Below are 16,096 nucleotides of genomic sequence, written 5' to 3' on the forward strand. Positions count from 1 at the left end.
CTGGGGAATTGGGATAGAAACTCGGGCAGGAAACAGGAGAAGAGGGGTTTGGTTGCCACGGTGGGGATGGGGGGGATTGCAACTGTTGCTACCGTGAGGGGCTGCCTCCCAGCTAAGAGAGGGAAAAACCAGGGTGGAGACGAATCGCACGAGGTTCTTTCTCCCTTTGTCTCTCTGATACAATGTATAATAAAATGCAGTAGCTCCCTGATTCATCCCAGTGCTGGCTGTGCCGTGCCCCAGCGGTAATGCAAAGCATTTACCTGAATGTACAGCTGCTTTACATGGCCAGAGCATAACGTAGCAAACAAAGCATGCTGCACGTTTGGTCATGAAGCTGGAAGCATTAATACACGTTTTAAACTTGGGGAACCTTTTAAATTCAAAGTAGGCACAAAGCAATAGCCTTTATATTAGGCTTTAATTTTACGTATAATTTAGGTCACTGTAAACGGTTACTGCTGCAGAATCTAATGCCGGCTCTCCACCAGCAAAAGCATCGAAGTGTCCTGCTGTGGAAGGGGGCTCCGCCTGCCCACCACCGTGGATCTTCAGCCTCACCTCATGCTGGTGTGAGCACATGCAAAGCTGCAAGGGAAAGGGCATCAAGACCAAAACCTGTGGATTTTTTTTGCCAGATCAGTTTTAATCCAGAACTGTTCATGATTTGATCCTCATTGCAGCTGCTTCTGTTAATGCAATGGAAAACATGGGATCAGATATGGGTGAGGAGACATGAGGGAGAACAGGCTCCTCTTTCCCTGAGCTGCCTGCAGCAAATCCACACCTGGCCACAGCTGAAGCTGTCCCCTTCTTTGCAGTTACATTTTTATCAATTTTGTTTACTCTAAACCAGTTCCTAAGACAGTGTGGGATACCATGGTGTGCCACAGGAATGCCCAGGGGAACTTATTTGTACAACTTCTTTACAGATGCTTTTTTATCTTATGAGACTTTCAGTGGCTCTTCAGTTTCTTGATCTGCAAAATTAATTGTTTAAGAATGTATGGTTCTTTACTCGCTTTTTAAAAATCACCTGTTTTATTACAAACCTCCTCCTGAACTCATTTGTTCCTTTTCTTTTGCACTCCAGACCAGCTGGAGGATAGGGAGATTGGAAACCATCATTTAATAAAAATACGAATTTGATGATCAGAGTATTTTCTTTAATTGTCTTACGTGGGAGTTCTTGGTGTACTTAAGAAGTATAAATGAGGAAAAAAACCAAAAAACCAACAAAACAACTTCAAGAAGCTGACTTTCTGCTAATATTCAACAGAATGAAAAAGAAGGCAATAAAAAGATTACAACTTTCCTGGTTTTGTGAATTTTGGGGGGGTACCTTGAACAGCATCAACAAATACTTTGGTGAAACTGAGGAAGGTGGACACATGTGGGCTGCTCTGTTCTCAGCAAGTTCTTAGTTTGACCTCTAATAGTTAATACCTGACTTGCACCTAAAACCAGAAGACAGAATACTGCTGGATGGTTTTAGTCATTAAATATGACAACACCAAATACTCCTGGTATCAGAAGAATGTAGCAGAGAGATATCATAAAAATTGTGAAAATCTTCAACATGTCAACAGAGAACATTGAATGGATGAAAGAATGAAGATTGTGGGTGACACCCCTAGCCTCTCGGTCACATAAAAATCTCACAAACTGAAACTTTACCAAAGCAAAACAAAGACTCCAGCACAGCAGGCACAGCCCTCTTTCTTGGGAGAGAATGGGGAGAGAGAACAAATCACCCAAGCCTGACATGAGTCACATCATTTCATGCATGACTGAAAAGTGCTCAGATACCACAGCCATGAGCCCAGGCCAAGAACCTATATAAAGGGAATTTGGCAAGTGACATAAAAAGTCTGTGAAAAAGCCTTGCAGGTGGGAAAAATGCAGGGTAGAGAAATAAAAGCGAGGGTAAGTTCAGTACTGATCTGAAGTTTGACTTGGGGAATGTCTGAGCAAGAAGAGCTTAGAGATGTGGAGGGATGGCCAGTCCCCAGGCTGGTGGGGGCCTCAGCCCTGCAAGTGCTCAGCAGGAGAGTGCTTTGGAGGCTTTGTGTGTGCATGTGTGTGCAGGAGGGAACAAGGATGAGGGAGGAGAAACAGATGAACCTGGAGTGCTGCTGGAACAAGGGTCAGCAGAAGAGAAAAGGTAGGCAAGGCTTGGTTTAGAGGAGAGCTGAGGAGGAAGCTGGGCAGCTCTTCACAAGCCCGTGGTGCAGGCAAGAGATGGTCAGGAATGCTCAGACAGAGCATTTCATTTGCTGAACACACCTAGCCCTTCAGTACTGGAGAAGTGCCATCTCAAAGTGATTTTAAAAGCAAACCCAAACACAAGTTTGTAATATTTGCAGAGTGAATACTGGACCTGGCTCTCCCACACTTTGAACAGCTCTGCAAAACTCTTTATTTTGAAATTTGAACAAAGGCTAAATAAGGTGTTTGTCACCTACTTCTTTGCTTTTTCTTAAACTCACAGGCAGTCTTCAAAGTTGGGACACACTTTTCACAAACAGTTTTCCACATTCATTTCTCTGAATGCATTATTAGGAACAGTGTTTAGAAAAGACACTGGTATTAGCACCACAAAAGGAATTGCTATTCTTACAGCCTGCACCTTTCTGCTAAAATCATAATGGAAACATTAGTTAAATTTAAACATTTTTTCCCTGTAATTCCAACCATCTTTAACAGGAAAAGTTATAACCTCCTTGATACACAAAACACTCCTTGCAGCTGATGTCTGAAGCCTGCACCTGTTACTCCAACAGAGGTGCCCTAAAAAACAATCAAGCCATTCTTTATAAACACTGAGCTAAGTGACTTTCCCCATGTCTCCTCAAATAACACCCAAATATCTTTTCTTGTCAAGATCTTGCACTTGTCCCATAGTATACACATTAAATCATGACAACCTGAGACTTATTTGAAGGCTGAAGCCCAAAGGAAGAGGTTCTGGTGCTGAAAGGAGTTTAACCAGTTACCAGCCTCTAAAGTACTAAGCTATAAAATAGACATCTATTTTTACAAAAGCACTTTTAAGTAACCTGTCAAGACAGTTGGCTCCTGCTAGATTCTTTTTTTGGGGGGTAGTAGCATGAATGAATTAAAAGGAAAAAAAAATCATTCAGGGATCCTTTTATTTTACTTCTATAACATATGCATGTCCCCCAGTAGGGTACCAAAAATCTGGGAAGTATTTAAGTCCTATTCACGCTTATGAGACTAAGCATCACATATCCTTCATTCTGGTCTCTTCCCAGGTGCAAATCCTGTCCTGTGGGTCCTGGGTTAGTCCTGCAGCCCAGAGGAGGGCCACTGCTCCAGGCTTGTAGCTACCTGATGAGCCTGTGCTCATCATAACCTGGTCACACTTTACAGCTCCACAACCTGCCCCAGCAGGGTGGCATTCCTGTGCTGTTCACAGCAACTCACCACTGCAGCCTCCTCTCTGAACAGAGCTTGGATGTTGAGCATCACACTGAGAAAAATCCCTGTTGGCTGTAAGAGGTATAAATACAAGCCAGGCGCAAAATTCCACTTCTGCCAAGTCCATGGCTGCCTGTCATGAGTCAGGACAGCTCTGGAGCCTACAATACTTCAACCAGGAGATTCCAGCTCTCACATACACAACTGGGCAGGCCTCAACCCCCTCCTCTGTGCCCATACTGTAAAAGACCAGAGTGCCCCAATTCTTCTGCTTGATTTCTTTTGCAGATTTCAGCTGTGGAATGGAGCTTTAGTAACCATGCTGTGCCTGAGGGCTTCTGTGACCCTTCTGAGGCCACTCTTGCCATTCACACACAAAAAACTGAGATTAGCTGATGAGAGAGCTACACTTTATTCCCATCGCCTTTTCAGGGCTACCGCTCTCCAACTCTGAATTAAGAATACAGAACTCCACATTTATTGAGCCTTGAAAATTTCTGATCCAACCTTCTAAGTTACAAGGAAAATTTGTTAAACAACAATCCTATCAGCTCCTTTGGGGATATAAATGTCAGTCCAATATATATGTCCTGTTTTCCTGTAATCTGTTGCAGCAGAGCTGGGCCAGGGCGATCCATCCTCTGAATTACTTTTTTATCTTAGGTGGGTGTTGTCAAGAGGGTACTGCTATGCACAGAACCGAGGGCAGAACCCATCCTGCAATCAGACCTGAAGCCAATCATACTGTCAAAGAAAAGCACTAGCTTTGCAATCCTATGAAATATTAAAAGCTGGTAAGAGGCAGAGTTCTCTGAGGGAGGAGCAACCATTTGGGCCAAATTCTTTGTGGTGCTGGGGTATTTCAGGATACTTGCCTGGTTTTAATGTAAAAGGTTCAGCATTACTTCATCTGCTACTTGGTTGTGAGCTGAAAGTTTGAGGTGGATTTTTACCACAGAAAGAGGGTGTGGAAAAGTTTAGTCAGCACAAAAGTTTAACCTTGCTAACAAGGTCTATAAATTTGGTGCAAAGATAAAGGCAATGCCACTCCCTTTTCCCTCCCAATGCTTATAAGGACAAGCATTTAATCAAAACCCACTCTTGTACACATGAGCTGTGTTAGTGGCATTCCTCATCTCATACTTAAAATACAACTTGAATTTTAAAACAGGATTGCTCTTAAGGTCTCTGAACATGGTCTCCAGTATTTTCTTAACTGTTTCATGGCTTTTCATGGCTTCTTTTAAAATGCTTTCAATGTGTTCTGAAAACTGACTATAAAAGGAAACAGCACTAGAAATTACTATGAAAAAGAAGAAGGTTTGGTCTGAAATTTTGTTTCCAGAAGCTCCTGCTTTCACTGGAGTGAAAGTGAGGAGGGGAGCCCTCAGCCCCCAGGTGAGTTTTCTGACAAGAAATCAGCCAAGAGCTTTGATCCAATATTAGGAATCTCTTCTCAACAATTGTCAAGGGGGGAAAAAAATGTTTTTTTTCCCCAGAGCCAGTCCAAAATCTCAATCACTTTACAAACCTGGGCCAGGCTGGTACTGCTGCTGCTGCTGCCTGACTTGGATTTGAATGCAAATCCATCCCTTCCTCCCTAGGTTACAGTGATCTGAAAGATTGTCCTTTGAATTATCTGCCTGGGGTTGCCATGCTCTGGAAGCTCATACTTTGCATTTCCACAGGACTATTAAAGCCCATGGGCACGGACCAGGCTTTCAAAACCGTTTGAGCCATCCTGTCCTCCGGCACAGGGCACTGGGGCCAGCAGCTGATCTCATTTCACTGCTCTGCTGCCGGCTCCTGTGTGACATTAGCTGAGTCAATTAGCTGCTGCATGCATCTGGTTTTCGTCTCTAAAAGGGGACAGTAGTTATTTCCAAACTCACAGAAATCCTGTGAGGATAAATATATTAGCTTAGGAAGTGCTCATATACTAGTGTGATTAGTGCTTCTCGTTGGCAGCCAGCATCTTGCAGCCTGGAAGCCTGTGGTCTTCCAAAGCATAAAGGATTTGAGCTGAAGACCACCAGGGCAACCCTTGCACTGGCCAAGGACAGATATCATCCCAATGAAAGCCAGAAAAATAAGGATCCTCAGAGATAAGATTGAAAAGAAACGCAGAAAGGCAAAATCCAGCAGGAAGCACAGAGGAGAGAAGAGATCGCTCCAGGGGCAAGCTCTCTGTATTTTGCATATTGTTTTCTTTAGGTTACGCGTAGATGATACGTTTTAGTCCCTCAATGACATTTATTTAGGGTTAGAAAAGACCAGTGAGCTGCTGTGTCAGGGGCTTGAACACATGAAAGCTGTGCTGCAAAGGATAAGTGTCACAATGTAACTTTGCTTTTCTGAACAAATTACTGCATTTCAGGAAGAGTCTTTATGTGGAACAGTTTCCATTAATACTTCAGATTTTGGCTCTTAGCAGAAGCAGGATGTAATTTCAATTTCAGCCTGGGTGACCAGCATTCCCAGGGCCTTCCTTTATCACATTTTATTCAGTCAGGAGCAGAAAGTTTTCACATTTAATAATGCCCAAAACATATTTACACACCAGGAAATAATTGTCAGGTGGTGCTTCTTTTGGTTTGTTTGTTGTTTTGTTTTGCTTTGCTTTTTTCCCAGTGAACTTACCTTTCCAGTTTACTATGAGGAGAAGGAGGTAGATGAACTAGGAGAATTATTACTCATGTTTATGTACTCTGTAGGACCTCTAAGGCATCAACCAAGAGGGGAGCTTTGCTGTGCTAAGCACTATGCAAAGCCACAGTAAGAGAGAGCACGTATGCTGACCAGATCTGGTCAGGCAGCTGAGATGAATGATGCAGAAAGGGAAAGACACTTGTACCTACTTTACAGAGAGGTACCTGAGAAACAGAAAACTTACAGGCCTTGGCCAGGAAACCAGTAAATACCACTTTAACATTGCGACTACAATTTTATTACAATACCAACTTTTATTTCTCCAATCAAGTATGAGTTGTAGTAAAGCAAAATTAAGAGCAGGTTATTATCCTCCTTAAAGATTCACCAGTCCAGACAACCTAGTGCTACAGGTGAAACAGCATCAGGGTTGTCTCTTCAAGGGTGCACTTCTTTCAACTGGGGAAGAACAGAAATACGCAACACAGATTAGTTTTATTATTATTATTATTATTATTATTATTATTATTATTATTATTATTATTTGGAGCAAACCAGAAGCCTGTCCTACAAAGGAAAAGAAAGAGTCTCGGGGGTAATATTGCAAAAATGGTGGGCAGTCAGAGTCATGGCCATATGGTCCTCAAGATGTGCTGTCGAGCAGATCTACAGATGGAGATGTATTATCTTACATGAGCACCAAGCTGAGGATTGCACTAGGCACTTGTGAATCAGACAAGGAGACCTGATAATACAATTGATAATTACTATAAAATCAAGTGAGAAAAAGTCATCAGCAAGGATATGCCCTCAAAAAAAACCCCAACAAACCCAAACCAAAACAACAAACTATTTGGAGAAAGGACTAGCTTCTGACAGGCTCTGCAGTTTACAGATTCAATCCAGAGTATTTAGCAAGTTTAGCCACACCTGAAATTAGAAGGGAAGATGTTCTGAAGTCTTAAAAATCAAAATCCCAGTCTTTTGATTTTCTGCCAACTTATTATGTTAAAGGCAAGCAAAACCCACCCCCCAGTATCTATATGCTAGCTGGCTATCAGGTGGCACACATTGCAAGGCTATGAGTGTGTGCATTTTCTCTAGAGAGCTGGATCAAAGAGAAGGAAGAGCTACCATGAGCCATGACCTCCAAACCAGGTGCTACAAATACACAGTGAGACTTTGCCTTATGGGCTGGGCAGACTGGAGCCCTGAGAGCTACTGAGGTGATGTAATGGGGTGCTACATATAAACTGGTGGATCAGACTTGAGGCTTTAGGACTCTTGCACACCTTCTTCCAGAAGAAGGTGACAACAGCTCTGGTGACAACATTCCAGCATATCTTATACTAAGCAAACTGTGGAAGTGGCTGCCTTTACTTTGAAGAACAGTGCTCCATGACTCATACAAGTGAAGGGGTGACAAACTGGCTATCCTGTATTCAGCAGAGCACAAAGCACCAGTGCCTCTTGGGCTCACACTATTCATAGCCTTCTGATTTTGTACATCATGAAGGCATGGAGTGTATGGAGAAATAATACTAAGTTTTGGGTGGTAGCTGTGTGTGAAAATTCTTTGTTCTGTGATTCAGGTGATCAATGGCTCACACTCATAGGACAATCAAGACCTGCAAGTCTTGGCTAGAAGCTCCTGGGCATTGAAAGTTTATAAGGCAGCTCTGTGTTAGTCACATGAATCCAGGTTTCTGAAGGTGTTTAGGAACTTGCATCTTTAGGTGTCTAAAAATGTTAAAAATCTGTCCTGTAGATTGGACCAACATTTCAGTGTCTCTGCTTAGAAAGTACTTAAGCATCCAACAAGATGAGCAAAGGAGCATTAAGCCACAAGTCCTCCATTTTTCAAACAAACTTCAAAAACCTGTTGCTTCTGCATAAGACAAACAGAGGTCAGGTTGACACGATTTACCTTAAGCTTGTCAACATGGCTGCTGCACCAGCTGGGGGAACAGCTCCAGCAGCTTCGAGAATTCCTTCTCTGGAGTAGGCATCTCCCAGCTTCCCCGTGGTCTTGTGCTGTGGATAAACCTGAAGCAGATCCAAATTTTAAAATGGAGAGTGGAGCCCATGGGCACTTTGGCAATGCTGCATGGCACTCAGCCAGCACCACTCACTCTAAGCTTGGTGGCCTCGCTGTGTAATGCACAGAAGGACCGGTATGTAGCAACATTTGGATACTAAGTAGGAATCAAAAAATCCCCAGAACCAAAAGCTTTTGGTGTTAGAGCTTCATGCTGTGGGGCAGAGGTGTAAGTCTGGCTTAGGGTGTTCAGTTTAGGGCAGAGGTGAGTGACACATAAAGGACTGAACAGTGCATTCAGGAATGGGAAGCCCAGAGCTCCTCAGAGATCATGAAACAAGCACTCTGGAGCAGAGGAAGAACTTCTGCAAACTATTTGGCTCCTACCAACACCCTGTCTGAATGTAAGATGAGAGGACATTGGCAAAAGATCCTTGAAGGGACACAGTTACACGCACCAGGAGGAGCCCAGGAGCCCACAGAAGGGAAAAATTTAACATGTGGTGGGATATGCTAGAAGGACCCCAGGGCAGTGCACTGAGGACAACAGCACCAGGGTTAAACTGCCGAGAAGCCTGGTGTGGAGCTGACACTGACTGCAGCCCCATTGCCTCAGCAGGGCTGAGCAACGAGACAAAGAGCTCCAGCGCGATCAGCGCAGAGGAATGACCTGACCTTTCCATCATCTGAAAAAATCCGTCCCCCGCCCCGTTTTGGTATTTGTCAGCACAGGACACGGGAACGGGACAGAGGGCCGGGCTGGAGTCGTTCAGCAGCAGCACGATCGCTGACTGCACGGTCTGCAACAACCCCGACAGCCACAACACTGTCAGAGCGATAGTAAATTCCAACAGGTCTCAGCGCGGCGCTCACCCGCCGCTGCCACGGCCGGGGAGACCCGTGGGTGGGTGGGCTCCCGTCTGCCTCCCGACGGGCGCTCCTTGCCACTACCCGTTTCCTCCCGGGGTCTGACCGACACCCCAGCGGCACAGCGATCCGACCCGTGAGCGCAGGGACCGGGCGGGGGCAAGGGCCTCCCCTCCGAGGCACGGCGTGGCCCCGATCCTCTCCCAGGGGCCCTGGGGCGGCTGCCCCCACACCGGCGGGGGAGCGGTAGGGGGGAGCGGGGTCCTCCGGCAGCCAGGCCGGGCCCTTCCGGCGGCGCAGAGCGAGCGCCCGCCCCGCCCCGGGCCGCGGCCGCGCCCTCCCCCGCCCGCCCCCGCCCACACCTGGCCGGGGCGGGCTCTGCCCGCCGGCTGCGGGCCGATTCAGCGGGCTGCAAGGCGGGCAGTAGAGCTGCGGAGGCCGCCTTGCAGCGGAACGGAAACCGGGGGTTCGGCCGGGAGTACCGCCGCGCCTTGCTGCGGGGCCGAGGGCGGTAGCCGGGACCCAGCCCAGGTGAGCCCGGGGGCGGCAGGTGGCGGCGCGGCGGCGGTGGAGCGGGCTGGGTTGGGCTGGGCTGGGTTGGGCTGGCGGCGGGGCGGGCGCGGTGCGCGGCCCCGGTAGGGGCGGGCTGGCGGGGGCGCGCGCGGAGCGCGGTCCCGCGCGGCGGCGGCGACTGAGGCTGAAGCTGAAGGAGCGGAGCGGAGCCGCCGGGCGGTCGGCGGGGAGCGGAGCGGGTTCTCTCGCGGCGCTCGGAGGCAGCATGCGGGCGGCGGAGCCCCGGAGCCCCGGTAAGTGGCTCGGCCGCGGTGCTTTGTCCCCTCATCTCCGAGACCTGTTCCCGGCGCGGCGGGATCGACTCCTGAGGAGCCTGAAAACTCCGTCGCCTGTTGAGCCGCGCGGATCGGCGCCCCCGAGTGCCGGCCCCACCGCCCGCCTCGGCTCCGCCGCCGCCCCGGGTGCCCCGCGGGGGCCGCCGTGCGGTACCGGGGCCCCTTCTTCACCGGGGCCGTCACACGGTGCCCGGTGGCTACCGGCTGCATCCCGCGGGGCCTCCTCGGGTCGGCGGGGAGCAGCCAGGCACCTGCCGGCGCTGCGCCGCGCTGCCGGGGGCGAGGCGGGGGCGCGGGGCTCGCCGCCGCGGCGTGACCTTCCCGGCAAGCTGCGGCGCTGGGGGCAGCCGGGACGGGAGGTCCGCCTTCGGTGGGTCGGCTGCGGGGGGTGAGTGCCGGGTCCCGCGGGGCGCAGCGCCGAGCGCCGCGGGGCGTCCCAGGCGCGGTGCTTCTGCCGTGCGAGGAAGCGCGGGGCGATCCTGAAGCGTTTCCCCGCGGCTGGCGCTGGCCGTTCCGCTCCGGGAGGAGCGAGGGCGCTGCAGCGGGGCGCGGGCCGGCGGCGGGGGGCGGCAGATCGCGCCTTCACCCCCCGCGATGGGGCGAGCCGCCGCCTGGGAGAGCGCGGGGCTGCCGGGCGGCGGCGTCTTGGGTGGCGAGAACAAAGGGCCCCCGGCGGGAGCGGGCCGGGAGCTGCGCCCGGTGTGCCGGCTCACAAACCGGGGCGGTGTGTGTAGAGTTCACTCTTTTCGCCCAGCCCACCGTCCCATGGGATCGCGGCTACAGTTTCCCCGCGGCCAGCTCCTGTGCCGCAGCCACCCCCCGCAACCTGTTGGGCTGCTTGTCTGGTCGGGAGCAGCGGGGGTACCCGGGGGGGCAGGCGGTTGCCCCCCGAGGGGCGCCCAGGGGTCTGAGCTGACTTGGAGGGGCGCCGGGGTGGGCGCAGGCAGCCTGCGGCGGGCGGGGGTGAGGATCGGGGCGAACGCTGCAAACGGGCGTGTTTGCCTTCTCGGTGGTTTCGGTTCCTAGAAATTGTTTTAAGACCCAACTTCAAGCAGTTTAAATACCTGGCGCAAATTAAATTTAATGAAAGAAAGTATTTCCGCGCTGTTGAACGAAGATGTGTTCCCGCAGACCTCTTCTGTTGAAAAGATGTGGTCTGTTTCCAGGAGACTGACTGGGGCAGCTGTTTTAAGGCGTTTTGAAATTTTGTATCTATTTCACATGTAAACAAATGAAGCTGTATTAACAATTTTAAAGAAGGTGTTCCCTTGTCAAGTGTGCAATTGAGCTATAAAAAGTGATTTATTCTGGATAATCAAAACTTCAAACCTAAGTTACATTGAATATTTGCTGGCTTCGAGGTCTCTGAAGGCAGCTAACTTGAGCAGGGATGGTGAGCAAATAGAGTTTCCTTACACTGCTTGTATAACCATCTTTGTTCATTTTTCAAGGTAAATGTTACAGAAACGACAAATTTAATTTGAGATTACTAAAGTCCTGTTCTGAAATGAGTTCTCTCTGTGTCTGGTTACTGGGTGATGGTTCCAAGCCTGCCAGTGTGGCTTTGGAAACAGCTTTTTAAATAAAGTCCATTTCACCCCTTATTGATAACACGGAAAATGCAAGGGTCATGAAAATGCTTTTATGGAGGGACCAAGTGTACTTTAATCCCTGTTGTATTATTTCTGCCATGGTGGTTCGATTTGGGCTGGGGACATAGGAGTAGTAGATACATGCCTGTTGAAGTGCACTATCAGCAGTCTAAACTTTGAAAGCAAGAAGTAAGATGGGCATGGTGAAATGGATGGTTTGTGATCTGAATGTATGGTGGGTGACAGTACTGGGTTGTTTCTCAGTTTCTACCTTTAATCGACCATTTTAACATGAGAGTTTCCTAGCCTGCACCACTGGCACATGTCCTGGTCCTTGAAACAAGACACAGCATGACCATATATGTGAAGGGGTTTAAAACAGCTCGTGGGCAAAGAGTTAATGCATTACTTCAGCTCCAGAGATTTTACTCATTCAGCTTAGTTACAAATATTGCCATCTGCCCTTTTCTTTGCATGTACATGTCCATGAACGTGTCTTGGGTAAATACTGATTGGGGCCATCAGCAAAATAATAGAAGGCACAGACATTTTATTCTCATGCATGTTGCCAGTGAAAATACCAGTTTCTGGAAATTCAGAGTAGAAGCTACCCTACACTGTACCTGCATTTGGTTGTGGTATGCAGGTATTTTTAATTAATTATTTTTTTAAACCAAACTCCTGCTTTTGGGAACTTGAGAACTGTCATTGGCAAAAGCAGAGAAGGCAGTCAAACCTTGTGATTATAAGGAGAAAGATCTAAGCTTGTGGGTAAGGAAGAAGAAATGTTTTCCTCTTTGTGTCCGCATAATGCAGGGCTGTGGGAAGATATGCTTAATGAGGATGATTATTACTGTGGCTTTCCATAAATTCACTTGTAATGGAGGCTTTGTACAGTTACTTCTGAATCTGTACATTTAAAAACTGCAAATAGCGATAATGGAGTTGGCTAATAGCAGACTGTCAAATAAGTGCAATCCTTGTGATAACGTTCAGCCATAGATCTCCATTTAAGTATTACTTTTAAGCAGAAAATGTTTCTTGTAGGTCATAGTATATGCAATTTGGAGGAAAAAACCTACAATCGTTGCTGCCTGTTCTTGAATCTTAACCAGCTAACTTTAATTGTGTGAAGGGTACTTTTTCTCTCCAGCTTTTTATCAGATAGCAAGAGATGTACAATTCAGTAGATGCATTTGATTTGAATTTAGATAGTACAAAGGGATAATAATAGGCAGCTTAGAAAAGCTGGCTGTAGAGATATAAACATGGGGCTGTCTGCAACTTAAAGTTGAGACTTGGCCTTTTGAAGAATTACAGACTTTTCTGTAAAGCATTGGAGTGAGCTAAACGCCACCAGGCGAAAGTCAGAGCTGATCTTGTTAGTAGTATTAATCAGGACAAACCTTCTGTTTCAGTGTTCTTTTCAGTGCCTCTTTGATGCCAGGGATGAGAGTTAAATTACTCAGCTCTGTTACGCAACTTAAAAATAAAAAGTGAAGAAAAGATAGTAGAGAATTTTTTTTAAAATGTGCTATCTCATCCCAGCACAGAAGAATGTAATAGCAACCTATTAGTTTCAAGTAAAAAACCCATAATGGCTGCTGGATGATCTACATGGTGTTTTGAATGAATACAGTTTTAACTAATGTAGTTAAGAAACAGCTTTTGAAGAAATCTGACATGTGAGTTGCTTATGTTTGGAAGAATCCATTGAGAAATATTTGTGATGCTTACCATCATTACTTACCCTCCTTTAAGAGCAATGCCTCGACTTTCACCTTTCATATAGTTTGTGAGTGCTCCTTACATGGATTTTCTTTCACTCAAAATCTGACCATAAAAGTAAGCTTTGTTTCTACGGACCTTTGTGCAGTGTTGAAATCCAAAATGTATGCTTCCTTTCCAGTAAAAACGTATAATTACATGGGGTGGTAGCTAACTGGAAAGTATTGCAAAACATATGTAAGAATACTGTCGTACAAACTCTAAAACTGACGAATGACTCACTGCGCCAGTGCTATATCAAATTCTATCTATACACAAGGTTTAAATGACAAGTTTACTTTAGGCAGGGAATATGCAATTTTCTTGTACTCTTTCTTCATCGAATGTCAAGTGAGCTTAATGAAATGGTACATGTTGGGCATACAGGAGGCACCAGTTGTAGAGCTTTAATGAGCAAAGGGAACAAGCATGGCTTGGCTCTGTTTGTGAAGAAGATACTTAACTACTCCATATATTAAAAACCAAGTTCATGTCTTGAGACATGTATTTCTTTCAATGTACTTCATCATGATTCCTTTATGTGCATTTACTAACATTTGTTCTATTTTTGCTTTCTATGGGAGAGGGGACTTGCTTTTCTAGCAGTTCATGTATTCATCTTCACATATTTGTATGAGTTGTGTTTCTAACTGGCATTTCAGAATGTTTGCAATATTTTTGTGAATATAAAATTCAGGTCACTGCCAAAATGGGAACAGGATAATGTTCAGCATGGGAAAGGGAAGGAAAAAAACATGATTGTAGGTTAGAGAAGAAAAGATCACTTTCCACTGCAACAATACTTTTACTTGTGCCTTTGATGTTTTCCTTGTGATTTATTATGAGAAGATTTGGAGGATCCCCACCCCAGCAACCCAGGACATGTGGGTGACAAGGCAGTGACCTCCTGTAGCTGGGAAGCCTGTGTGAGCTGGGAGAAGGACAGGGAAGAGGAGCATAGGTGAAACCCCTATGGGGAAGCCTAGTCTGCAAATCTAAGGAACCCGGTATCCACTTAACCCTAGGTGTAAGGCTTTAAATTATTCACAAACTTTTAATTTCTCATTTAGCCATATTCCATTCTGCCATGAAGTCTATCCCTTCTGCTCTATGTTAATTGTTGTCTTTTTGGGCTGTGAGGAAGATGTTATTCATGTCCTTGGTCTTCACCTTGCCTTGCTCTGGAGAACAGTAGTGACCAGTGTCCGCAAGTGCTTTTACTCCTCAGGGTGTGAAAAGAGGAGCACTTGCTATTTAATGTCAGGCTGAACACATTGTGTAAATGCCTGAGACTTACTGGAGAAAAAAAATGATGAAATGGGTCTTGCTCCCTCAAGGACTCTGTTATTCGAGAACTTTTCTAAAGGTGAAAAATACAAAGAAAAATTAGGGTTTTTGGAGCAGATGATGGAAGCAGTGTATATAAAAAGCCTGGTTGAGAGCAAAATTGACAAAAGCTTCTCCTAATACGTACACTTGGGACTTCGAGGAAGTAGCTCTGTTCGGATACTTGCATTAAATACAATCCACCGTGTAGCTGAAATACAGCAATGCCGTTAATCTGGGAAGGGATAGGGTTGTCCCACTCTTATTCTTGTCCTTCAGCAGATATAGAAGCTTCCAGTTTATGACCTGCCCAAAAGACACAAAATTTCAGCTGCAGCTGGCAAGTGGATAAGTACTTTCTTCCAGCCTGACTGAGAAAGAGAGGAATTATTTAGGTTGGCACAAGAAGTTTATAGTTCAGAGTTGTCGGATGAAATTGAACAGAGGAAAAAATGTGAAGGCTGGGCATGTGACATTGCTCTTTGAAAAGCAGTGCTGGAAATCCTATCATTGCTTGAAACCAAACAAAACATGCAAGTGTTTGACCATGGCGAGAAATTATCTGTTAACTTCATAGGGCACTCTTTTTTTTTTTTTTTTAATCTCCTGCAGGTGTAGTGCTTGACACTGAATTGCACATGTATATTGAAAGGATCACATCTGTTTTATAAGATGCACATAGCTCAGTTGTGTTTTTATCCCTCCAGTGTATCGATTCTTCTCTCATGTCATCTTTGCTGCTGAAGGCAGCCAGACACTTGAGCTTTTTAGTTTCTCTCTCTTCAGGAGCAGGAAGTTATTCATGGGATGGTACTTGATTCTGCAGTTAGGTTTCCTCACAATCTTAGGTCTTACAGTGTTTTGGAAAAGCCATTACTTTTCTAGTGGGTTTTATGTGTAAGGATGGAAAAGGGATTGTGTGGCTCTGTTTCTGGAGATTTGGTAATTGTTTTAACAATAGGTTATATTTCCTGTACCAACGAAGAGCAACGAAGCTGGTGAAGGGTCTGGAGAAAAAGTCTCATGAAGAGTGACTGAGGGAACTGGGTTTTAGTTTGAAGAAAAGGAGGCTGAGGGGGGAGACCTTTTCACTCTCTACAGCTACGTGAAAGGAGGTTGTAGTGAGGCAAGTGTTGGCCTCCTCTCCTAAGTAACAAGTGATAGGACAAGAGGAAGCAGCTTCAAATTGTTAAAGGGGAGGTTTAGATTGGATATTAGGAGAAAATTATTGTTGGAAAGGGTTGTTGGAAAGGCTCTGGAACAGATGGCCCAAGGGAGTGGTGGAGTCACCATCCCTGGAGGTATTTAAAGTATGTGCAGATGTGGTGCTCAGGGACATGATTTAGTGGTGGATTTGGTAGTGCTGGGGTAACGGTTGGAGTTGATGATCTTAAAGGTCTTTTCCAACATAAATGATTTTTTGACCCTATGGATGTTGTTAGGATTGTTAAATTAGAAGGTAAATTGGATCTGAGAAGTATGAGAAAGGCTCTACTTTTTGGAGTTTAGGATAAATATTTTAAAAAATAGAATATTTTTTTTTTATCTGGTAGGTATTGTGCTTCAAA

General features: G+C 46.2%; 1 protein-coding gene and 1 long non-coding RNA gene across 5 annotated transcripts in view; one reads left to right on the top strand and one right to left on the bottom strand.

Moving 5' to 3' along the window:
- Positions 1-6,488: 6,488 nt before the first annotated feature.
- On the bottom strand, positions 6,489-9,150 carry LOC115598644. Its single transcript, XR_003987790.1, has 3 exons — positions 9,002-9,150; positions 8,018-8,136; positions 6,489-6,549 (listed from the first exon to the last, which is right to left on the bottom strand). It is a non-coding gene; the product is annotated as an uncharacterized LOC115598644 (long non-coding RNA).
- Positions 9,151-9,478: 328 nt separating this feature from the next.
- PTPRF (protein tyrosine phosphatase receptor type F) overlaps positions 9,479-16,096 on the top strand; it is a 381,207-nt gene continuing 374,589 nt past the window's right edge. For 2 of the 4 annotated variants that reach the window (XM_030454976.1, XM_030454978.1), the window contains exon 1: positions 9,479-9,526. The gene's annotated coding sequence lies outside the window, so the exon portion shown is untranslated. The remainder of the gene's footprint in view (positions 9,527-16,096) is intronic. The other 2 variants (XM_030454981.1, XM_030454979.1) reach the window with 1 other exon arrangement.

The sequence above is a fragment of the Calypte anna genome, chromosome 8 (assembly GCF_003957555.1).
Source record: "Calypte anna isolate BGI_N300 chromosome 8, bCalAnn1_v1.p, whole genome shotgun sequence".
Taxonomy (NCBI): Eukaryota; Metazoa; Chordata; class Aves; order Apodiformes; family Trochilidae; genus Calypte; species Calypte anna.